A 14,174-nucleotide genomic window follows, 5' to 3' on the forward strand; every position below is an offset into this window, starting at 1 on the left:
ACAACAGCGGGCACCCAGGGGCTGGCACCCGTGAACAGGCAAGAAGGGTCACGGACCAGAGGAGGGGGCGGGGGACAGAGCGGCAGAGCTGAAGGGTCGTCAGCAGTGGGCACGGAGGGCCAGCCGCAGCGGCACTCACGCCGAAGTCGAAGGCATAGGTTTCAGTCCCTTGCTGTGTTCAACCCTATCTACTGTCTTGAAAAAGTAATCCAGTGATGTCTGGGTAGCAGCGCTTTTTTTCTCGCCATAAATGACACCCTAGCGCTGGGCTGCGTTCTGAGCGGCTGCTACAGTCTTCTGCACTCTTCTCCTATTCAGGTTCTATGCCTTAAAAATCAGCAGTGCCTGCTCAGATGCCTTGCCATTTCCTGTGTCCTGAACCTCTTTGGTTCTTCAGTTACTTCTGAAGAACTGAACCAGTTGCTTCTGGACATCCTGCGCTTGAAATAAGGGTCCTGAACCACCCACGCCACTGCTGCTGTTCGCTCGCCCAGCCGTGTCCGACTCTGCGGCCCCATGGGCTGCAGCACGCCAGCTTCCTCGGTCCTCCACCATCTCCTGGACTTGATCAAACTCACTTCCATTGAGTCGGTGATGCCATCCAACCATCTCATCCTCTGTCATCCCCTTCTCCTCCTGCCTTCAATCTTTCCCAGCATCAGGGTTTTTTCCAGTGAGTCAGTTCTTCGCATCAGGTGGCCAGAGTATTGGAGTTTCAGCTTCAGCATCAGTCCTTCCAGTGAATATTCAGGATTGAATTCCTTTAGGTTTGACTGGTTTGATCTTGTGGTCCAAAGGACCCTCCAGAATCTTCTCCGGCACCATTGTTCGAAAGCATCCGTTCTTTGGAGTTCAGCCTTTTCTATAGTCCACCCTAACTGTGCCGCTTCTGTACACAGGACTGTAAAGACACAAAATGCAGCCACTTGTGGGTGACGCGCACACGTGACCGTGAATCCAGACAAGTGAGCTGACTTGCGTGATTGCACGCGCCGACACACATTTGCAACTTCTAAATTTCACAACCTGAAGGCTCATATGTAGGGGACTTACTGTACTCACTAAAAGTTAGTCTGTCAAAAAGATGAGCTCCGTGTTGAAATGTGCAGAGGTGGCTTCCCTGATGGTCTAGTGAGTAAAGAATATGCCTGCCAAAACAGGGAACACGGGTTTGACTCCTGGTCCAAGGCGATGCTGCACGCATGGAGCACTAACCCCGTGCTCCACAGCTATAGAGCCTGTGCCCAACAAGAGACGCCAGTGTGGTGAGGAGCCCTCAGACTGCAGCAAAGAGCACCCTGCTCACCGCAGCCGGAGACAGCTCACAGCAGCACCCAAGGCCCAGCAGAGCCAAAGCTGAAACGCAAATACATGAGCATGTCTCTTGAAAAGCTTTAACAATCGGTACAGCCTCTAAAAGCAAATAAAATAAGATGCACAGAGGCTGACTGTGAGTGTCCATCACAAAGCCTCACTGTGTGTGAGCTAGTCCTCGGCTTCATGAGGCCCCCACTACTTCTGAAAGCACGCACGATCCCTCAAAATGTGCCCGTCGATGCTGGCTCTCACTTCAGCTCTCTGGGGTCCAGAAGGCTGGAAGCAATCCTTGTTAAAGCTCTCAGCCGCTTCCCTGTTTTCCTCTGCCCCGAGTCCTGGGCCTCCGACCCAAACACCCTGCAGAGTCCTGGGGGCTGGGGGCCAGGGGAAAACAAAGGCTTTCTTGGGAATCTGTTCTTAAGTTTAAGCTCCGGCCAGGAACTCATTCTTTGTCAACGTCTCCACAACACCACCATGTTGAGTCAATTAAGGGAAAAATAGAGTCGCCAGCCCACATGGGGCTTCTCTGTGGACTGAGCTGATGGGCTGTAGAACGTGACGGTGGCCCTGGACGGTCCATTCCGAACTGTGTGCCTTTGAGGTCATTTGGGCCCATGCTTTTCTGCCAGTTCCCAGCTCAGGAGGCGACGGGTTTGCTGCAGGAGTCTCCTCCGCCTCTAGAGCTGCAGGGCGGCCTCCCCGTGCCTCCTAGGAGAGGAGGAGACGGCCACACTGCCCGCCACCTGCTCCCTCGCCTGGTCTGTGCTGGGTGATGCCGCCTGCTCAGGTGAGGCAGGCCAGCCCTCTGTGCCCTGTTCTCCTGCAGAAAGGTTGGCAGACCCGAGCCTGCTCCCTGCCATCAGTCCACCGTGGCCCGGAGCTTGGGTGAGGCGGGGGCCTCCCGCAGGCCCAGCCCTGACGGCTCACCGCTCCCCTGAAGTGTCTGCCGGCTCCCTGCTGTGTGCAGGGCACTTGGCTGCTGTGGGGGCCTTGGGGAGGCGGCTCCTGTTGTGAAGTTCTGGAAGCCTAGAGGGCAGGGAAAGTGACATGAAAGTCACTCAGTCGTGTCTGACTCACTGCGACCCCACAGACTATAGAGCCCATGGAACTCTCCAGGCCAGGGTACTGGAGTGGGTGGCCTTTCCCTTCTCCAGGGGATCTTCCCAACCCGGGGATCGAACCCAGGTCTGCCGCATTGCGGGCGGATTCTTTACCAGCTGAGCCAGGGAAGCCCAGAGAGGAGGGAAGCAAGATGTAAACCGGAGAGAGAGAAGGGCGGGGGCTCCTGGGCGGCACCCCGGGGAAGGAAGGGGACCCCCCCAGCCATCACTGCCTGCACCCTGCAGAGCCTCTCGTCCTCCCTGGGTCCTCCCTCCCACCCCAGAGCCTCTCCCGACGATCTGGGGCCCGAGAGGCTGCTCCCAAGACCCAGCAGAGCCAAAATTAAGATATAACGCATGAGACCACGGAGGACTCGGGGCCCCTCCCCCAGCGTGTGAGCCCTCTCACGCGAGACCACGAAGGGTCAGGCTGCAGTGAACCCTTCCCAGCCGGACCACGAGCCTTAACCAGGTGTCCAGCTGGCCTCCTCTGAAGCCCTTTCTCCTCACACTAAAGGCTGCAGACTCATCACCCGGATGGCTCTCTCCACCCAGATCAGCGTCAGCCTGGCCACCGGGATAAATACAGACCTTCAAGCAGCTGTATTAAAGAAATCAGAAAGAAATGGATGATACTAATGCTAACAGTACGCGTTATTTAACCCCAGGCACCCTCCGCCTACAACAACAGCGAACGTTGCTGAGCTGCCCTGCGTCCGGGCCTGGTGCCTTCACACCTGCAGCACCTGTCTCCGCAGGGCTGGCTCCGGGTGCCTGCAGGCCTCCAGGTCAGCCGCTGCACTCTCACCCCGGGTCCCCTGAGTCAGCTTCGATGCTGCATTGGTCTACATGGCCAGTGGGGGAGACTGTGTCAGAGCAGTCCCTTGTGGGATCAGGGTCGGGAGGACATTCGGGGCCCAGAGCGGGACAGGGGCCATGTGGTCAGGACTGGCGAGGACCCAGACTTTCTGCCCTGGGACCCAGAGCCCCATGTGGGTGGTACATGCCCAGCTCTGAGGGCAGATGCTGTCCTGGGCCCGGGGAGACCCCTTTCCCTGCCCCTGGGGAACACCCGTCATGCCCAGGCCACAGGCCAGCCTCCCGGGGACCCCCACGCACCTTGTCCACCCTCAGGACACTTTCCCTCTGGCCTCGTGCTTGTTCATTGAAAAGAAGGATTGCCCTCCAGGAGCTCCCTGGGAAGTCTCGAGGGGGCTGAGCAACCCCACCGCCCTCTTCGACCTGCTGCAGTGTGAGGGGGGAGGAGGTGAGGGATGATGGCAAGGACAGAGCAGGCCTGGAGGGTGGGGTGGGGGCTGGACTCGGCCCCCAGGTAACAGGAAACGCTGCCCTCCAGCTTCTCCCCAGGAGGGTGGGCAGTGAGACGGTGGGTCTGAGAGACCAGGGCCCCAGGCAGGGGGCAGGGGCCCCGTCCTGATCACTGGGGAGGATTGTCCTCACCCTGTCCTCTCAGCCACAGCGTGACCCCCAGAGGACTGAGGTCACACAATAGGCCACCTCCCTGGGTCTAGAGAGATGGGGGTTGCAGACCAGGGGGCTCCTCCAGTGGCAGACAGACTTCCCCAAACCTTCGTGGCCTTACCTTCAGGAACCCCACCAGGTTCTCATGCTGAAGATCCAAAACCATCCCCTCTGGGTGCTGAAGAACGGCAGCGAGACAGCCCAGAGAGCCAGTCTCCACGGAGGATGAAGTTTGATCACAGGGTCATGGGTGCCCGCCACTGACCACCACACCATCGGGGGCCCACTGTGACCCAGGGGTCATAGCTGAGAAAGCCGCAAGATGCAGACTCTACCCGAGGAAGGGCTCTGGGGACCCCAGCGGCCAGGGGAGACGGACGCCAGGACCTGGGAGGGGCTGCAGTCTGAGGACCGTGAGTCTCGCAGGAAAGGCCCACTCACCGCCGTTCCCATGACCCCATGCTGGTCTGTCTGCCAGCAACTCAGTACAAGGCAGGAAAGGTCCGAGGGAAACACAGTCAGGAGAGCAACTGAGCCATCAGAGCCAGACCCAACAAGATAGAGCAGAGATTTGAGGACCTTGAGAAGAGGGATTCAGAACACCTGTGATGACCCATGAACGCCCCAGTGAGAAAACGGACAAGATCACAGCACACGGGTAGGGTCAGCAGAGACAAAACTCTCAGAAAGGTCCCAAGGAAATGCTAGGAGTCAGCCGCTACAAGAACGAAGACAGGCTCAGCAGTAGTCGGCCACGGTGAAGGAAGAGTCCACGAGCTAAGGCGGGCTGACATCATAGAGAAAGGAGGACAGGACACCCAGGGGGCCACAGGACAGTCCAGCAGCGCAGCAAGTGTGCCCCCGGGGCCCCGGGAAGACTCGGGAGAGCGGGCAGGGAGGAGAACTTGACGCAACAACTGCTGGGAACTTTCCGGAAGTAATGACAGGCACCAAACCACAGGGGCAGGAGGCTCCTGAGGGCGCAGCAGAGACAGTAAATCCCCCACATCCACACGCAGACACGTCCCACGTGAGCGGGAGGAGACGGAAGAGACAGGGGCTCGCGGTGAATGGAGGCGGGGGATGCTTGCCTCTGCAGGGGTGCAGCCTTCTCTCCAAGACAGTGAAACAGGAGGGGAAGGGAGCCGTACCTGGTGGTCTTCCTCCAAAACAGGGAGCCCAAATCTGACGTCAAAACACTCAGACCAGTCATACTGTAGGGACGGCTACGAAACACCTGGCCCATCTCCCTCGAAGCAGGCCACGTCTGAGAAGCTGTCACGGCCGAGAGAACCAGTGCTGGGTCATCCCGGACAAGGTCCTGGGACGTTTGGTAAACACTGAGGCAGTCTGAAAACACCGTGGACTTTGGAGAATAGTAACACCCAACGTGGCCGGTAGGCGAACATCCCGCACTAGCCCACGTGAGACACTAGCTCAGGGAAGCGGTGCCTGGCCCAGGGATTCTCGGTGCCACCTCAGCAGCTTCCCTGTAACTTCAGAACTATTCTGAAATTAAGTTTCTTTTAAAACAACAGAGAGTGAGTGAGAAGACGGTGGAATATTTTGACAGAGAGATGAGTGTACTCAAAAAGACACACACGGAAATGCTACAGGTGAAAAGCACCATAAACAAGAAAGAGGTGAAAGCGTCTTTAAGGAGACGCTCCCCCCCGAAGGCACTCTGAGAGTGTGAGGGGGCTGGAGGGGCCCTGGGTGGGCACTGGGTTGGGGGGGCAGGTGCTAGGGCCCTGGTCCAGCCCTGTGAGGCACCCCCATCTGGAAATAATCAGGTTAGCTCTCCCTCGGCTGGCATCCAGCTGGGCCCCACATTTTCTGGGCAGGCCCCACATTTTCTGGGCAGCCCCCAGGCCCGCTGACCCACAGGGACCAGAGAGCTCCCTGCCCCCAACGTCACCTGCCCCCTTCAGTCAGGGTTCCCGTGGTTCCCAGGTCAACTCTGGGGAAGCAGCTGCTTCGCCCCTCAGCCCAGGACGCGAGCATCCCTCATGGAGGTTCCGCAGGGCCAGCTGGCCCAGCCACGTCTTGGGCAGAGGCCCATGCCCTGATGACCTCGCAGGCTTCCCCAGCCCCAGCCTCCCGTCCTCAGCCGCCCAGAGCCCGAGGTGCCTGTTCCAGACAGGACTGAGGCGGGGTGCCCAGATGGCACGGCTCCTGGACTGGCCAGCTGAGGGGGGTGTGAGCTCGTGGGGGCACCTTCCACAGCCCAGATGCGAGCCCCTGGTGACCGTAGCATCCCCACCTCCCAAGCGTCAGGGGCAAGCAGAGACCCCTGGTTCCGGGTGCATGAGAGCCTCAGTCAGGGGGCAGAAACCTCCCACCCGCATTCCCCACCCTGCAGCTTGTGGCAAGTCATCGCCCTTGGGTGGCACAGATGCTTCAAGACCAGCCCTGCCCAGGCCAGGCTCCTGACTGTGTGACCCCAGAAAAGTCACTCAGCGTCTCTGGACCCTACTGTTACCAGCAAACCAGAGTGTTTGAACTGAAGAGGCCTGTGGTGACCTCAGGGTCATGAAGAGGAGGGCTGGAGAGGGCCTGGGTCCCCGCGAGGCAGCCGCACTACAGACAGCACCTTCGAGGTCATGGAACTCGGAGCCCAGGGCTTCGGGCCGGGTCCCCGCTGGTCGTGCCTTGGTTGTGGCAGGCCTGCCCTCGAAAGCTCAGGCGGGGGTCAGTGCCCCCGTGCTGGTCTGGACTCTGTGAGCCCAACACCTGCCTTCAGGAGCAGGCAGCTGGACCCTGGGACGGCTCGGGGTGGCCAGAGCTCGCAAGGCTGGTCACTGTGGGGGCCGCACCCCGGCCCGGGCCCTGCCCTTCCCCTCCCCTGCTGGCCTCCGCACCTGCCCACGGTGAGGGCACCCTGAGGACAGAGGCCCTGGCGACTCTGAGTCTGAACAAGGCGGAAAGGACACGTGGACGGAGGCTGGCATGCAGAGCCTGAGGAGCTGACGGCATCAGGGCAGCCGGCAAAGCCAGCAGAGAGAGGCACAACCCAGACGCCAGGCTCCCCGGGACTCAGGAGGAAGGGGGACCCCGCCGGGTCGACACAGACCGAGCTCAGAGGCTGAGCCTTCCCAGATGGAGGGGCCCATTCAGTTAGAAACGGCCTTGAGGGGGCTTCCAAGGTGGTCCAGGGGTTGAGCGCCCCCTGCCAGCGCAGGGCACAAGAATCCGATCCTGGACTGGGAAGACCCCATGTGCTTCGAAGCACTGAAGTGCGCGCACCACAGCCCCTGAGCCGGTGCTCCGGAGCCTGGCAACCGCTGACCCCGGGGACCGTGGAACCTGGGCTCCACACGGAAAGCCGGGCACTGCCTCTAGAGGGGAGCCCGGGCTCCTCACAGCTGGAGCTCGCAGAGACCCGGCGCAGCCAAGACAACAACAACAACAACAAGGGGCCCTCCTGGATTTGTTCGGAGGAAGAGGCTGCGAACCATGCAATTAGAAACGGGAGGCTGCTTTCCTGGCATGATTTCCCTGACCCGCGGCTGCTTGGGGTGCCAGGTGGCTGGAGGGCTGGCAGGGCACGGGACGCGGGGCGCAGAGTAGGGGCCCTTGCACAGCCCAGCCCCCGTCTGGTCGTGTGTGCCCACGTTCGCGTCTCTGAGCGGCCGTCTCCCCAGGAGGAGCAGGGTGACCCAATCCCCCGGATTGGCCTGTGTGGATGCAGGGCCTGGGCTGACTGAGGCAGCCCTGAGGCCCGGGCGATCTGAGGCCCATCCACGCATCCTGCTTCACGCAGGCCAGCTGTGAGCGGGCCAGATGCTGGACACAGCCACACGCCCCACTGACAGTGGGGGGCGACGCGGCGTGCAAACCACGCCCGTGCCAGCTGTGGTGCAGGGTGGGCAGGGCACCAGTGCTGGGGGCAGGATTCCCACGCAGCATTTTTCATCTGATGTCTGGCAGGAGATGGACAATGTGGGCAAGTGAGGCCAGGCCCACCCTCCCGCCTGTGCAGAAAAGAAGGGGAGACAGGCTTGGCAGGTGGGGCCGCCGTGCCCCCGCCCAGGGCCAGAACAGAGCCCACGAGGCCAGTGCCTCCATGCCGCCCGAGGCCCACGAGCCCTGGTCATGCTGGGCTCGGCCGTCAGCCACCACGTCCACTCACACCCCTCCCTGGCCTCCAGTCTCTGAGGAGCGTCCTGATAACAGGCTGACTGGCCATGCCAGCAGTGCTCTGTGTGGCAAATCGAGGAGAGGGTGGACTCCCCGCTTGTGGAGGCTGACGAGGGACCAGTGGCTGGGGGTCAGTGGGAGTGTCCCTGGATGCCTCCGTCTCAGCTTCAGCAGAGACCTGCCCCCCGGACCCCCAGGTCTGTGCCCCTATCCCTGGCTTAGAGCTCGCACTTTCCCGACAACCCGAGCTCACACTCTGGTCCTGGCACGCAACCCTTTGACCTGTGTTCACACAGTCACTTCTTTGCGAAACTTTCGAAAGAAAGACGCTCTAAATTTTGGTCAAGACCACAGCCTCCTTCCTCTCTATGCTGGCCTCCAGGTCACCACCAGGGGCCCTGGCCGGGCTAAGACCGTGGAGGTGGGGGCGGGGGCACCAGCCATCTGTCAGGGGCCCCATTTAGCCCAGACACCTTCCTGTCATCCTGGACACAGGCCAGCCATTGTGGGATGGCCGGGAGTCCCAACATGGATCAGCGTTGTTATGAAAAGAAAACCCTGGGTCAAACAAAACATAGGTCACGCCTGGTGTGTCCACCCCTGGAGGCTTTGACACCTGTGTGCTGACTGGAGCTGCCCCCTTGAACCTAGCACGGCTGTGGGCCGTGACTCCTGCCCCCCGGGGGGCAGGTCACTATCACTCCGGGTCCCTGTGGGCCCACCTGGCTGTCAACACTGGCACAGAGGCCTCAGTCCTTGGGCGCTGCTGCCCTCTGACTTTGCCCCCTTTGCCCCCTTTGCCCCACTCTTGCCTGGCTGGGTTGGAGGCCCCTGGGTCCCTGTGATGCTCAGGTGGCCTTCGAGAGGCATCGACTCTGGGAGAGCCTCTGCCAGGGGAACGCGGGGCCTGGGGTCTCCAGGCTGAGCCCTAAAAACTCTCCTGCCTGCTCAGGGGACCCCAAACGGCCTTCTGTTGCCCCTTGATGTGGGGGAAGGATTGCAAGCTCCTGAGAACCCTCCGCCCGCGTCTCCGGGAAGCCGACCAAATGGTTTTCCTGGAAGCAGTTTCCCTCCCAGCCCTGCCTCCCATGGTCCCTGCTTTCTGGACTCACCCCGAGCCAGAGAAGGAATTCGTCCTTCCTGAGGGGACCTCACAATGGGCCTGGGCTCCCGCAGACACAGCGGCAGGGAGCCCCGGGAAGGCTGCAGGGAGTGGGGGGCACAGAACCAGTGCAGGGCCTGGCGTCCCACCCTCAGCCAGGGAAACTTATTCTCACTGCTTCCACAGACGGGGCTTTCAGCAGAGATGGCTCTTGAGGGAAACTTCCTGGAGTTTCTAAAGTCTGAGACGTGCTGGATGAATATGAGTGGCTGTGTTCCGGGCTCAGAGGGAATCTGGCTCCCTAAGGTCCTCACTGTGAGGGTCTGCTGGAGTGAGGTCTGCTGGAGTGGGGTCCCCTGTGAGGGTCGCTGTGTGGGTCCGCTGGAGTGGCGGGCGCAGCCCCTCTCCCCAGGCTGTCTGAGTGGAACAGCCACCCCCGGGGCTGTAGTGAGCCTCTGTGGGGCAATAGGTCACACATCCGCTCTGATCTGGCCTCCAGGTCACCGCCGGGGGCCCTGGCCAGGCTCTGTGAGAGCGTGGAGATGGGGGTGGGGGCACTGGCCACCTGCTCAGGACCCCATTTAGCCCGGACGCCTTCCTGTCATCCTGGACATGGGCCAGCCCCCCCCGGGACTGCGGGACCCCCCCCAACCAGGGCCTGCGTGCACAGGGAGCCTGCAGCGAGTGTGGCCGCACTGTGGTGGCTGCACAGAAGCGAGCAGCCGCGTGACGGGCACACGTCCGGCCCCGGACGCCGGCCGGAGGGGTCAGCAGCCACACGAGGAAGGGAAGGAGCCGCTTTCTCAAGACAAACACGGGGGGCCCAGAGGAGCCGAGCCTGTCGACCGGTGTGGCCCCCTCCCCCTGGGGCACACCTCCCTGGGGCCCAAGCTCCGCCCCCCGCCCCCTGGGGCACACCTCCCTGGGGCCCAAATCCAGCTCTGGCTCTTCCTGTCTGGCAGCCTCAGGTGGTTATTTCATCTCAAAAGCCATGTCTTCCTCTGTGTGTGTGTTCAATACGTTACGCAGACCTCCACCCCCAGCTTCCTCATGCCCACCACAATAGGTTTGCCTGGAGTCGGGGAAAGGACAGACACAGGGGCCACCCTGGCCCGGGGGTTCTGGGGGTCCTGCCCCCGCCTCCCTGTGGGCCTGGAAGCCAGCACTGCGGCGGGGGCAGGTGGGCCCCAGGCTGAGCAGCTCAGCCCCTGTGGACGGACGCTCCAGATTTCGATAGCAGGACGGTCGACAGGGTAGGCTGGACTCTGCCCAGAGAAGAGTCAAGGCCCACACGTTCCTCATTCTGAAGCCAAGGAGACTTTCCTGACTGCATAGGCACAGAGCCACTCTCTGGAGGTCAAACGGAGGGCGTCACCTCAGAGTACGAGGTAACCCACCCACGAGCCCCTTCACTGGAGCCCATCTTGGCTGAGAGACGAGCACACACCTGGGAGGACCCTGAGATAAACCAAGTATCCAAGTATGGACTCAGAACCGGGCAGAGCAGGAGGACTCTCAGAGGAGACCCGGAAGTGGACCAACAACCGGGCAGAGACGGAGGACAGGAAAAACCATAGCCTTGACTAGACGGACCTTTGTTGGCAAAGTAATGTCTCTGCTTTTGAATATGCTGTCTAGCTTGGTCATAACTTTCCTTCCAAGGAGTAACAGTCTTTTAATTTCATGGCTGCAGTCACCATCTGCTGTGATTTTGGAGCCCCAAAAAATAAAGTCTGACACTGTTTCCCCATCTATTTGCCATGAAGTGATTGGACTGGATGCCATGATCTTTGCTTTCTGAATACTGAGTTTTAAGCCAGCTTTTCCACTCTCCTCTTTCACTTTTATCAAGAGGCTCTTTAGTTCTTCTTCACTTTCTGCCATAAGGGTGGTGTCATCTGCATATCTGAGGTTATTGAAATTCTCCCAGCAATCTCAATTCCAGCTTGTGTTTCACCCAGCCCAGCATTTCTCATGATGTACTCCGGATATAAGTTAAATAACCAGGGTGACAGTATACAGCCTTGAATTACTCCTTTCCCAGTTTGAAACCAGTCTGTTGTTCCATGTCCAGTTCTAACTGTTGCTTCTTGACCTGCATACAGATTTCTCAGGGGGCTGGTATGATGGTCTGGTATTCCCATCTCTTTAACAATTTTAGTTTGTTGTGATCCACACAGTCAAAGGTTTTCGTGTAGTAAATGAAGCAGAAGTAGACGTTTTTCTGAAATTCTCTTGCAGCTGAATACCCTTCTTTGCCCAGTGCCCACAAAAATGAGCACTCAGTGAACAGAGAAGTAAGGTTTAACGTCATAAATTATAACCAAGGTGACAGAGAAAGAAAACATAACTTCAAAAATGATCATCCATGTGTTTGAGGCTGAAGTTCCAGTCGTAAACAATTCAGAAAGGTTTCCAGTCATAAACGGTAAACCAGGTGTTAGGAAAAGGGTTCTAGTCGCCAATCATAAGTAAGGTGATAATGGTCTCCTGCCAAAACATACCCCGGTAATGGAGAAAACCGATGTCCAGTCCAAAGGGCAGCACGGCTGGTAGAGGGAAAGTTTGCCGGTCGTGGACAGTAACTCAGATGATAAAGACTTCCTGTCAAGAGTGTTACCTCAGGTGATAGAGACCGAAGGCCTCCGAGTGTAAATGGTAATGTGATTGAGACCTAAAGTTTTTCAGTAACAACAGCTCCGGTGGCGGATACGAGTCCACTCACAGTGATAACCCAAGTGCTAGAGAAAGCAGGTTTCCGTCATAAATGCGAAGGCAGGGGATAGATGGAAAGGCTATTCAATTATGAACGAAAAATCTCGTGATGGAAAAGGTTTCCTGTTATAAATTATGATGTAGACGTTGGGCAAAGAAAAGCGTTCAGTTGCAAATGATAATCCAGGTCATGAAAAATAAGGTTCCTAATCACAAATGAAACCAAGCCATGCCCGTGGGGCCCCCCATGGGGGGGTCATGGTGGAGAGGCCTGACAGAATGTGGTCCACTGGAGAAGGGAACGGCAAGCCACTTCAGTATTCTTGCCTTGAGAACCCCATGAACAGTATGAAAAGGCAAAATGATAGGACACTGAAAGAGGAACTCCCCAGGTCATTAGGTGCCCAATATGCTACTGGAGATCAGTGGAGAAATAACTCCAGAAAGAATGAAGGGATGGAGCCAAAGCAAAAACAATACCCAGCTGTGGATGTGACTGGTGATAGAAGCAAGGTCTGATGCTGTAAAGAGCAATATTGCATAGGAACCTGGAATGTCAGGTCCCTGAATCAAGGCAAATTGGAAGTGGTCAAACAGGAGATGGCAAGAGGGAACGTCAACATTCTAGGAATCAGCGAACTAAAATGGACTGGAATGGGTGAATTTAACTCAGATGACCATTACATCTACTACTGCGGGCAGGAATCCCTCAGAAGAAATGGAGTAGCCATCATGGTCAACAAAAGAGTCCGAAATGCAGTACTTGGATGCAATCTCAAAAACGACAGAATGATCTCTGTTCATCTCCAAGGCAAACCATTCAGTATCACGGTAATCCAAGTCTATGCACCAGCCAGTAATGCTGAAGAAACTGAAGTTGAACAGTTGTATGAAGACCTACAAGACCTTTTAGAACTAACACCCAAAAAAGATGTCCTTTTCATCATAGGGGACTGGAACGCAAAAGCAGGAAGTCAAGAAACACCTGGAGTAACAGGCAAATTTGGCCTTGGAATGAGGAATGAAGCAGGGCAAAGACTAATAGAGTTTTTCCAAGAAAATGCACTGGTCATAGCAAACACCCTCTTCCAACAACACAAGAGAAGACTCTACACATGGACATCACCAGATGGTCAACACCGAAATCAGATTGATTATATTCTTTGCAGCCAAAGATGGAGAAGCTCTATACAGTCAACAAAAACAAGACCAGGAGCTGACTGTGGCTCAGATCATGAACTCCTTATTGCCAAATTCAGACTCAAATTGAAGAAAGTAGGGAAAACCGCTAGACCATTCAGGTATGACCTAAATCAAATCCCTTATGATTAGACAGTGGAAGTGAGAAATAGATTTAAGGTCCTAGATCTGACAGAGTGCCTGATGAACTATGGACAGAGGTTCGTGACATTGTACAGGAGACAGGGATCAAGACCATCCCCATGGAAAAGAAATGCAAAAAAGCAAAATGGCTGTCTGGGGAGGCCCTACAAACAGCTGTGAAAAGAAGGGAGGCAAAAAGCAAAGGAGGAAAGGAAAGATATAAGCATCTGAATGCAGAGTTCCAAAGAATAGCAAGAAGAGATAAGAAAGCCTTCTTCAGCAATCAATGCAAAGAAATAGAGGGAAACAACAGAATGGGAAAGATTAGAGATCTCTTCGAGAAAATTAGAGATACCAAGGGAACACTTCATGCAAAGATGGGCTCGATAAAGGACAGAAATGGTATGGACCTAACAGAAGCAGAAGATATTAAGAAGAGGTGGCAAGAATACACAGGAGAACTGTAAAGAAAAGAGCTTCACGACCAAGATAATCACCATGGTGTGACCGCTCACCTAGAGCCAGACATCCTGGAATGTGAAGTCAAGTGGGCCTTGGAAAGCATCACTACAAACAAAGCTAGTGGAGGTGATGGAATTCCAGTTGAGCTATTTCAAATCCTGAAAGATGATGCTGTGAAAGTGCTGCACTCAATATGCCAGCAAATTTGGAAAACTCAGCAGTGGCCACAGGACTGGAAAAGGTCAGTTTTCATTCCAATCCCAAAGAAAGGCAATGCCAAAGAATGCTCAAACTACCACACAATTGCACTCATCTCACACGCTAGTAAAGTAATGCTCAAAATTCTCCAAGCCAGTCTTCAGCAATACGTGAACCGTGAACTCCCTGATGTTCAAGCTGGTTTTAGAAAAGGCAGAGGAACCAGAGATCAAATTGCCAACATCCGCTGGATCATGGAAAAAGCAAGAGAGTTCCAGAAAACCATCTACTTCTGCTTCACTGACTATGCCAAAGCCTTTGACTGTGTAGATCAC

General features: G+C 56.8%; 1 pseudogene; it reads left to right on the forward strand.

Moving 5' to 3' along the window:
- Positions 1-13,493: 13,493 nt before the first annotated feature.
- On the forward strand, positions 13,494-14,174 carry LOC128065912 (uncharacterized; annotated as a pseudogene).

Source organism: Budorcas taxicolor, chromosome 20, assembly GCF_023091745.1.
Source record: "Budorcas taxicolor isolate Tak-1 chromosome 20, Takin1.1, whole genome shotgun sequence".
NCBI lineage: Eukaryota > Metazoa > Chordata > Mammalia > Artiodactyla > Bovidae > Budorcas > Budorcas taxicolor.